The sequence below is a fragment of the Solea solea genome, chromosome 9 (genome assembly GCF_958295425.1).
Source record: "Solea solea chromosome 9, fSolSol10.1, whole genome shotgun sequence".
NCBI lineage: Eukaryota > Metazoa > Chordata > Actinopteri > Pleuronectiformes > Soleidae > Solea > Solea solea.
Window position 1 is genome coordinate 29599991 of NC_081142.1, and position 10850 is coordinate 29610840.

Sequence of the window (10850 nt, forward strand, 5' to 3'; positions counted from 1 at the left end):
CTTCTGTAACCTCAGTGTTTGATTTTGCAATGATTTCACTGTTTGGATGTGTTTTTCTATTTGTGTCTGTTTTTGGGCACATTCAGCAAGTATACGGCTGTTTTCTGATTTTTTTAAATTTTCTACTGTCCCATAACATAAACCTCACAAATAAAGTTAAAATCTCACAAGATATACTTCTGTAACCTCAGTGTTTGATTTTGCAATGATTTCACTGTTTGGATGTGTTTTTCTATTTGTGTCTGTTTTTGGGCACATTCAGCAAGTATACGGCTGTTTTCTGATTTTTTTAAATTTTCAACTGTCCCATAACATAAACCTCACAAATAAAGTTAAAATCTTATAAGATATAGTTATATGCCTTCAGTGTTTGATTTTGCAATGATTTCACTGTTTGGATGTGTTTTTCTATTTGTGTCTTTTGTTGTGCACATTCAGCAAGTATACGGCTGTTTTCTGATTTTTTTCAATTTTCTACTGTCCCATAACATAAACCTCACAAATAAAGTAAACATCTTATAAGATATACTTCTGTAACCTCAGTGTTTGATTTTGCAATGATTTCACTGTTTGGATGTGTTTTTCTATTTGTGTCTGTCTTTGTGCACGTTCAGCAAGTATACAGCTGTTTTCTGATTTTTTTCAATTTTCTACTGTCCCATAACATAAACCTCACAAATAAAGTTAAAATCTTATAAGATATAGTTATATGCCGTCAGTGTTTGATTTTGCAATGATTTCACTGTTTGGATGTGTTTTTCTATTTGTGTCTGTTTTTGTGCACATTCAGCAAGTATACGGCTGTTTTCTGATTTTTTTCAATTTTCTACTGTCCCGTAACATAAACCTCACAAATAAAGTTAAAATCTTATAAGATATAGTTATATGCCGTCAGTGTTTGATTTTGCAATGATTTCACTGTTTGGATGTGTTTTTCGATTTGTGTCTTTTGTTGTGCACATTCAGCAAGTATATGGCTGTTTTCTGATTTTTTTCAATTTTCTACTGTCCCATAACATAAACCTCACAAATAAAGTAAACATCTTATAAGATATACTTCTGTAACCTCAGTGTTTGATTTCGCAATGATTTCACTGTTTGGATGTGTTTTTCTATTTGTGTCTGTTTTTGTGCACATTCAGCAAGTATACGGCTGTTTTCTGATTTTTTTCAATTTTCTACTGTCCCATAACATAAACCTCACAAATGAAGTTAACATCTCAAAAGATTTAGTTCTGTACACTCACTGTTTGATTTTGCAATGATTTCACTGTTTGGATGTGTTTTTCTATTGGTGTCTGTTTGTGTGCGCATTCAGCTGAGATAAGGCTGTTTCCGGATTTTTTTCATTTTTTTGCTGTCCCATAACATAAACCTCACAAATGAAGTTAACATCTTAAAAGATTTAGTTCTGTACCCTCAGTGTTTGATTTTGCAAAGATTTCACTGTTGGGATGTGTTTTTCTACAAGTGTCTGTTTGTGTGCGCATTCAGCTGAGATAAGGCTGTTTACGGATTTTTTTAATTTTTCTGCTGTCCCATAACATAAACCTCACAAATGAACTTAACATCTTAAAAGATTTAGTTCTGTACACTCACTGTTTGATTTTGCATTGATTTCACTGTTTGGATGTGTTTTTCTATTGGTGTCTGTTTGTGTGCGCATACAGCTGAGATAAGGCTGTTTTCGGATTTTTTTCATTGTTCTACTTTCCCATAATATAAACCTAACAAATGAACTTAACATCTTATAAGATATACTTCTTTACCCTCAGTGTTTAATTTTGCAAAGATTTCACTGTTTGGATGTGTTTTTCTACAAGTGTCTGTTTGTGTGCGCATTCAGCTGAGATAAGGCTGTTTACGGATTTTTTTAATTTTTCTGCTGTCCCATAACATAAACCTCACAAATGAACTTAACATCTTAAAAGATTTAGTTCTGTACACTCACTGTTTGATTTTGCATTGATTTCACTGTTTGGATGTGTTTTTCTATTGGTGTCTGTTTGTGTGCGCATACAGCTGAGATAAGGCTGTTTACGGATTTTTTAAATTTTTCTGCTGTCCCATAACATAAACCTCACAAATGAAGTTAACATCTTAAAATATTTAGTTCTGTACACTCACTGTTTGATTTTGCAATGATTTCACTGTTTGGATGTGTTTTTCTATTGGTGTCTGTTTGTGTGCGCATTCAGCTGAGATAAGGCTGTTTACGGATTTTTTTAATTTTTCTGCTGTCCCATAACATAAACCTCACAAATGAAGTTAACATCTTAAAAGATTTAGTTCTGTACACTCACTGTTTGATTTTGCAATGATTTCACTGTTTGGATGTGTTTTTCTATTGGTGTCTGTTTGTGTGCGCATTCAGCTGAGATAAGGCTGTTTCCGGATTTTTTTCATTTTTTTGCTGTCTCATAACATAAACCTCACAAATGAACTTAACATCTTAAAAGATTTAGTTCTGTACACTCACTGTTTGATTTTGCATTGATTTCACTGTTTGGATGTGTTTTTCTACAAGTGTCTGTTTGTGTGCGCATTCAGCTGAGATAAGGCTGTTTCCGGATTTTTTTAATTTTTCTGCTGTCCCATAACATAAACCTCACAAATGAAGTTAACATCTCAAAAGATTTAGTTCTGTACACTCACTGTTTGATTTTGCAATGATTTCACTCTTTGGATGTGTTTTTCTATTGGTGTCTGTTTGTGTGCGCATTCAGCTGAGATAAGGCTGTTTCCGGATTTTTTTCATTTTTTTGCTGTCTCATAACATAAACCTCACAAATAAACTTAACATCTTAAAAGATTTAGTTCTGTACACTCACTGTTTGATTTTGCATTGATTTCACTGTTCGGATGTGTTTTTCTACAAGTGTCTGTTTTTGTGTGCGCATTCAGCTGAGATAAGGCTGTTTACGGATTTTTTTAATTTTTCTGCTGTCCCATAACATAAACCTCACAAATGAAGTTAACATCTCAAAAGATTTAGTTCTGTACACTCACTGTTTGATTTTGCAATGATTTCACTGTTTGGATGTGTTTTTCTATTGGTGTCTGTTTGTGTGCGCATTCAGCTGAGATAAGGCTGTTTCCGGATTTTTTTCATTTTTTTGCTGTCCCATAACATAAACCTCACAAATGAAGTTAACATCTTAAAAGATTTAGTTCTGTACCCTCAGTGTTTGATTTTGCAAAGATTTCACTGTTGGGATGTGTTTTTCTACATGTGTCTGTTTGTGTGCGCATTCAGCTGAGATAAGGCTGTTTACGGATTTTTTTAATTTTTCTGCTGTCCCATAACATAAACCTCACAAATGAAGTTAACATCTTAAAAGATTTAGTTCTGTACACTCACTGTTTGATTTTGCAATGATTTCACTGTTTGGATGTGTTTTTCTATTGGTGTCTGTTTGTGTGCGCATTCAGCTGAGATAAGGCTGTTTCCGGATTTTTTTCATTTTTTTGCTGTCTCATAACATAAACCTCACAAATGAACTTAACATCTTAAAAGATTTAGTTCTGTACACTCACTGTTTGATTTTGCATTGATTTCACTGTTTGGATGTGTTTTTCTACAAGTGTCTGTTAGTGTGCGCATTCAGCTGAGATAAGGCTGTTTACGGATTTTTTTAATTTTTCTGCTGTCCCATAACATAAACCTCACAAATGAAGTTAACATCTCAAAAGATTTAGTTCTGTACACTCACTGTTTGATTTTGCAATGATTTCACTGTTTGGATGTGTTTTTCTATTGGTGTCTGTTTGTGTGCGCATTCAGCTGAGATAAGGCTGTTTCCGGATTTTTTTCATTTTTTTGCTGTCCCATAACATAAACCTCACAAATGAAGTTAACATCTTAAAAGATTTAGTTCTGTACCCTCAGTGTTTGATTTTGCAAAGATTTCACTGTTAGGATGTGTTTTTCTACAAGTGTCTGTTTGTGTACGCATTCAGCTGAGATAAGGCTGTTTACGGATTTTTTTAATTTTTCTGCTGTCCCATAACATAAACCTCACAAATGAACTTAACATCTTAAAAGATTTAGTTCTGTACACTCACTGTTTGATTTTGCATTGATTTCACTGTTTGGATGTGTTTTTCTATTGGTGTCTGTTTGTGTGCGCATACAGCTGAGATAAGGCTGTTTTCGGATTTTTTTCATTTTTCTACTTTCCCATAATATAAACCTAACAAATGAACTTCACATCTTATAAGATATACTTCTTTACCCTCAGTGTTTAATTTTGCAAAGATTTCACTGTTTGGATGTGTTTTTCTACAAGTGTCTGTTTGTGTGCGCATTCAGCTGAGATAAGGCTGTTTACGGATTTTTTTAATTTTTCTGCTGTCCCATAACATAAACCTCACAAATGAACTTAACATCTTATAAGATATACTTCTTTACCCTCAGTGTTTAATTTTGCAAAGATTTCACTGTTTGGATGTGTTTTTCTACAAGTGTCTGTTTGTGTGCGCATTCAGCTGAGATAAGGCTGTTTACGGATTTTTTTAATTTTTCTGCTGTCCCATAACATAAACCTCACAAATGAACTTAACATCTTAAAATATTTAGTTCTGTACACTCACTGTTTGATTTTGCAATGATTTCACTGTTTGGATGTGTTTTTCTATTGGTGTCTGTTTGTGTGCGCATTCAGCTGAGATAAGGCTGTTTCCGGATTTTTTTCATTTTTTTGCTGTCCCATAACATAAACCTCACAAATGAAGTTAACATCTTAAAAGATTTAGTTCTGTACACTCACTGTTTGATTTTGCAATGATTTCACTGTTTGGATGTGTTTTTCTATTGGTGTCTGTTTGTGTGCGCATTCAGCTGAGATAAGGCTGTTTCCGGATTTTTTTCATTTTTTTGCTGTCTCATAACATAAACCTCACAAATGAACTTAACATCTTAAAAGATTTAGTTCTGTACACTCACTGTTTGATTTTGCATTGATTTCACTGTTTGGATGTGTTTTTCTACAAGTGTCTGTTTGTCTGCGCATTCAGCTGAGATAAGGTTTTTTACGGATTTTTTTAATTTTTCTGCTGTCCCATAACATAAACCTCACAAATGAAGTTAACATCTCAAAAGATTTAGTTCTGTACACTCACTGTTTGATTTTGCAATGATTTCACTGTTTGGATGTGTTTTTCTATTGGTGTCTGTTTGTGTGCGCATTCAGTTGAGATAAGGCTGTTTCCGGATTTTTTTCATTTTTTTGCTGTCCCATAACATAAACCTCACAAATGAAGTTAACATCTTAAAAGATTTAGTTCTGTACCCTCAGTGTTTGATTTTGCAAAGATTTCACTGTTGGGATGTGTTTTTCTACAAGTGTCTGTTTGTGTGCGCATTCAGCTGAGATAAGGCTGTTTACGGATTTTTTTAATTTTTCTGCTGTCCCATAACATAAACCTCACAAATGAACTTAACATCTTAAAAGATTTAGTTCTGTACACTCACTGTTTGATTTTGCATTGATTTCACTGTTTGGATGTGTTTTTCTATTGGTGTCTGTTTGTGTGCGCATACAGCTGAGATAAGGCTGTTTTCGGATTTTTTTCATTTTTCTACTTTCCCATAATATAAACCTAACAAATGAACTTAACATCTTATAAGATATACTTCTTTACCCTCAGTGTTTAATTTTGCAAAGATTTCACTGTTTGGATGTGTTTTTCTACAAGTGTCTGTTTGTCTGCGCATTCAGCTGAGATAAGGCTGTTTACGGATTTTTTTAATTTTTCTGCTGTCCCATAACATAAACCTCACAAATGAAGTTAACATCTCAAAAGATTTAGTTCTGTACACTCACCGTTTGATTTTGCAATGATTTCACTGTTTGGATGTGTTTTTCTATTGGTGTCTGTTTGTGTGCGCATTCAGCTGAGATAAGGCTGTTTACGGATTTTTTTAATTTTTCTGCTGTCCCATAACATAAACCTCACAAATGAAGTTAACATCTTAAAAGATTTAGTTCTGTACACTCACTGTTTGATTTTGCAATGATTTCACTGTTTGGATGTGTTTTTCTATTGGTGTCTGTTTGTGTGCGCATTCAGCTGAGATAAGGCTGTTTACGGATTTTTCTCATTTTTCTGCTGTCCCATAACATAAACCTCACAAATGAAGTTAACATCTTAAAAGATTTAGTTCTGTACCCTCAGTGTTTGATTTTGCAATGATTTCACTGTTGGGATGTGTTTTTCTACAAGTGTCTGTTTGTGTGCGCATTCAGCTGAGATAAGGCTGTTTACGGATTTTTTTCATTTTTCTGCTGTCCCATAACATAAACCTCACAAATGAACTTAACATCTTATAAGATATACTTCTTTACCCTCAGTGTTTGATTTTGCAATGATTTCACTGTTTGGATGTGTTTTTCTATTGAAGTCTGTTTGTGTGCGCATTCAGCTGAGATAAGGCTGTTTCCGGATTTTTTTAATTTTTCTGCTGTCCCATAACATAAACCTCACAAATGAAGTTAACATCTTAAAATATTTAGTTCTGTACCCTCAGTGTTTGATTTTGCAATGGTTTCATTGTTGGGATGTGTTTTTCTACAATTGTCTGTTTGTATGCGCATTCAGCTGAGATAAGGCTGTTTACGGATTTTTTTAATTTTTCTGCTGTCCCATAACATAAACCTCACAAATGAAGTTAACATCTTAAAAGATTTAGTTCTGTACACTCACTGTTTGATTTTGCAATGATTTCACTGTTTGGATGTGTTTTTCTATTGGTGTCTGTTTGTGTGCACATTCAGCTGAGATAAGGCTGTTTACGGATTTTTTTAATTTTTCTGCTGTCCCATAACATAAACCTCACAAATGAAGTTAACATCTTAAAAGATTTAGTTCTGTACACTACCTGTTTGATTTTGCAATGATTTCACTGTTTGGATGTGTTTTTCTATTGGTGTCTGTTTGTGCCCCATTGAGCTGAGATAAGGCTATTTTCGAATTTTTTCATTTTTCTACTTTCCCATAATATAAACCTAACAAATGAACTTAACATCTTATAAGATATACTTCTTTACCCTCAGTGTTTAATTTTGCAAAGATTTCACTGTTTGGATGTGTTTTTCTATTGGTGTCTGTTTGTGTGCGCATACAGCTGAGATAAGGCTGTTTTCGGATTTTTTTCATTTTTCTACTTTCCCATAATATAAACCTAACAAATGAACTTAACATCTTATGAGATATACTTCTTTACCCTCAGTGTTTAATTTTGCAAAGATTTCACTGTTTGGATGTGTTTTTCTACAAGTATCTGTTTGTGTGCGCATTCAGCTGCGATAAGGCTGTTTCCGGATTTTTTTCATTTTTTTGCTGTCTCATAACATAAACCTCACAAATGAACTTAACATCTTAAAAGATTTAGTTCTTTACCCTCAGTGTTTAATTTTGCAAAGATTTCACTGTTTGGATGTGTTTTTCTATTGGTGTCTGTTTGTGTGCGCATACAGCTGAGATAAGGCTGTTTTCGGATTTTTTTCATTTTTCTACTTTCCCATAATATAAACCTAACAAATGAACTTAACATCTTATAAGATATACTTCTTTACCCTGAGTGTTTAATTTTGCAAAGATTTCACTGTTTGGATGTGTTTTTCTACAAGTGTCTGTTTGTGTGCGCATTCAGCTGAGATAAGGCTGTTTACGGATTTTTTTAATTTTTCTGCTGTCCCATAACATAAACCTCACAAATGAACTTAACATCTTATAAGATATACTTCTTTACCCTCAGTGTTTAATTTTGCAAAGATTTCACTGTTTGGATGTGTTTTTCTACAAGTGTCTGTTTGTGTGCGCATTCAGCTGAGATAAGGCTGTTTACGGATTTTTTTAATTTTTCTGCTGTCCCATAACATAAACCTCACAAATGAACTTAACATCTTAAAATATTTAGTTCTGTACACTCACTGTTTGATTTTGCAATGATTTCAGTGTTTGGATGTGTTTTTCTATTGGTGTATGTTTGTGTGCGCATTCAGCTGAGATAAGGCTGTTTACGGATTTTTTTAATTTTTCTGCTGTCCCATAACATAAACCTCACAAATGAAGTTAACATCTTAAAAGATTTAGTTCTGTACACTCACTGTTTGATTTTGCATTGATTTCACTGTTTGGATGTGTTTTTCTATTGGTGTCTGTTTGTGTGCGCATTCAGCTGAGATAAGGCTGTTTCCGGATTTTTTTCATTTTTTTGCTGTCTCATAACATAAACCTCACAAATGAACTTAACATCTTAAAAGATTTAGTTCTGTACACTCACTGTTTGATTTTGCATTGATTTCACTGTTTGGATGTGTTTTTCTACAAGTGTCTGTTTGTGTGCGCATTCAGCTGAGATAAGGCTGTTTACGGATTTTTTTAATTTTTCTGCTGTCCCATAACATAAACCTCACACATGAAGTTAACATCTCAAAAGATTTAGTTCTGTACACTCACTGTTTGATTTTGCAATGATTTCACTGTTTGGATGTGTTTTTCTATTGGTGTCTGTTTGTGTGCGCATTCAGCTGAGATAAGGCTGTTTCCGGATTTTTTTCATTTTTTTGCTGTCTCATAACATAAACCTCACAAATGAACTTAACATCTTAAAAGATTTAGTTCTGTACACTCACTGTTTGATTTTGCATTGATTTCACTGTTTGGATGTGTTTTTCTACAAGTGTCTGTTTGTGTGCGCATTCAGCTGAGATAAGGTTTTTTACGGATTTTTTTAATTTTTCTGCTGTCCCATAACATAAACCTCACAAATGAAGTTAACATCTCAAAAGATTTAGTTCTGTACACTCACTGTTTGATTTTGCAATGATTTCACTGTTTGGATGTGTTTTTCTATTGGTGTCTGTTTGTGTGCGCATTCAGTTGAGATAAGGCTGTTTCCGGATTTTTTTCATTTTTTTGCTGTCCCATAACATAAACCTCACAAATGAAGTTAACATCTTAAAAGATTTAGTTCTGTACCCTCAGTGTTTGATTTTGCAAAGATTTCACTGTTGGGATGTGTTTTTCTACAAGTGTCTGTTTGTGTGCGCATTCAGCTGAGATAAGGCTGTTTACGGATTTTTTTAATTTTTCTGCTGTCCCATAACATAAACCTCACAAATGAACTTAACATCTTAAAAGATTTAGTTCTGTACACTCACTGTTTGATTTTGCATTGATTTCACTGTTTGGATGTGTTTTTCTATTGGTGTCTGTTTGTGTGCGCATACAGCTGAGATAAGGCTGTTTTCGGATTTTTTTCATTTTTCTACTTTCCCATAATATAAACCTAACAAATGAACTTAACATCTTATAAGATATACTTCTTTACCCTCAGTGTTTAATTTTGCAAAGATTTCACTGTTTGGATGTGTTTTTCTACAAGTGTCTGTTTGTGTGCGCATTCAGCTGAGATAAGGCTGTTTACGGATTTTTTTAATTTTTCTGCTGTCCCATAACATAAACCTCACAAATGAAGTTAACATCTCAAAAGATTTAGTTCTGTACACTCACCGTTTGATTTTGCAATGATTTCACTGTTTGGATGTGTTTTTCTATTGGTGTCTGTTTGTGTGCGCATTCAGCTGAGATAAGGCTGTTTACGGATTTTTTTAATTTTTCTGCTGTCCCATAACATAAACCTCACAAATGAAGTTAACATCTTAAAAGATTTAGTTCTGTACACTCACTGTTTGATTTTGCAATGATTTCACTGTTTGGATGTGTTTTTCTATTGGTGTCTGTTTGTGTGCGCATTCAGCTGAGATAAGGCTGTTTACGGATTTTTCTCATTTTTCTGCTGTCCCATAACATAAACCTCACAAATGAAGTTAACATCTTAAAATATTTAGTTCTGTACCCTCAGTGTTTGATTTTGCAATGATTTCACTGTTGGGATGTGTTTTTCTACAAGTGTCTGTTTGTGTGCGCATTCAGCTGAGATAAGGCTGTTTACGGATTTTTTTCATTTTTCTGCTGTCCCATAACATAAACCTCACAAATGAACTTAACATCTTATAAGATATACTTCTTTACCCTCAGTGTTTGATTTTGCAATGATTTCACTGTTTGGATGTGTTTTTCTATTGAAGTCTGTTTGTGTGCGCATTCAGCTGAGATAAGGCTGTTTCCGGATTTTTTTAATTTTTCTGCTGTCCCATAACATAAACCTCACAAATGAAGTTAACATCTTAAAATATTTAGTTCTGTACCCTCAGTGTTTGATTTTGCAATGGTTTCATTGTTGGGATGTGTTTTTCTACAATTGTCTGTTTGTATGCGCATTCAGCTGAGATAAGGCTGTTTACGGATTTTTTTAATTTTTCTGCTGTCCCATAACATAAACCTCACAAATGAAGTTAACATCTTAAAAGATTTAGTTCTGTACACTCACTGTTTGATTTTGCAATGATTTCACTGTTTGGATGTGTTTTTCTATTGGTGTCTGTTTGTGTGCGCATTCAGCTGAGATAAGGCTGTTTACGGATTTTTTTAATTTTTCTGCTGTCCCATAACATAAACCTCACAAATGAAGTTAACATCTTAAAAGATTTAGTTCTGTACACTACCTGTTTGATTTTGCAATGATTTCACTGTTTGGATGTGTTTTTCTATTGGTGTCTGTTTGTGCCCCATTGAGCTGAGATAAGGCTATTTTCGAATTTTTTCATTTTTCTACTTTCCCATAATATAAACCTAACAAATGAACTTAACATCTTATAAGATATACTTCTTTACCCTCAGTGTTTAATTTTGCAAAGATTTCACTGTTTGGATGTGTTTTTCTATTGGTGTCTGTTTGTGTGCGCATACAGCTGAGATAAGGCTGTTTTCGGATTTTTTTC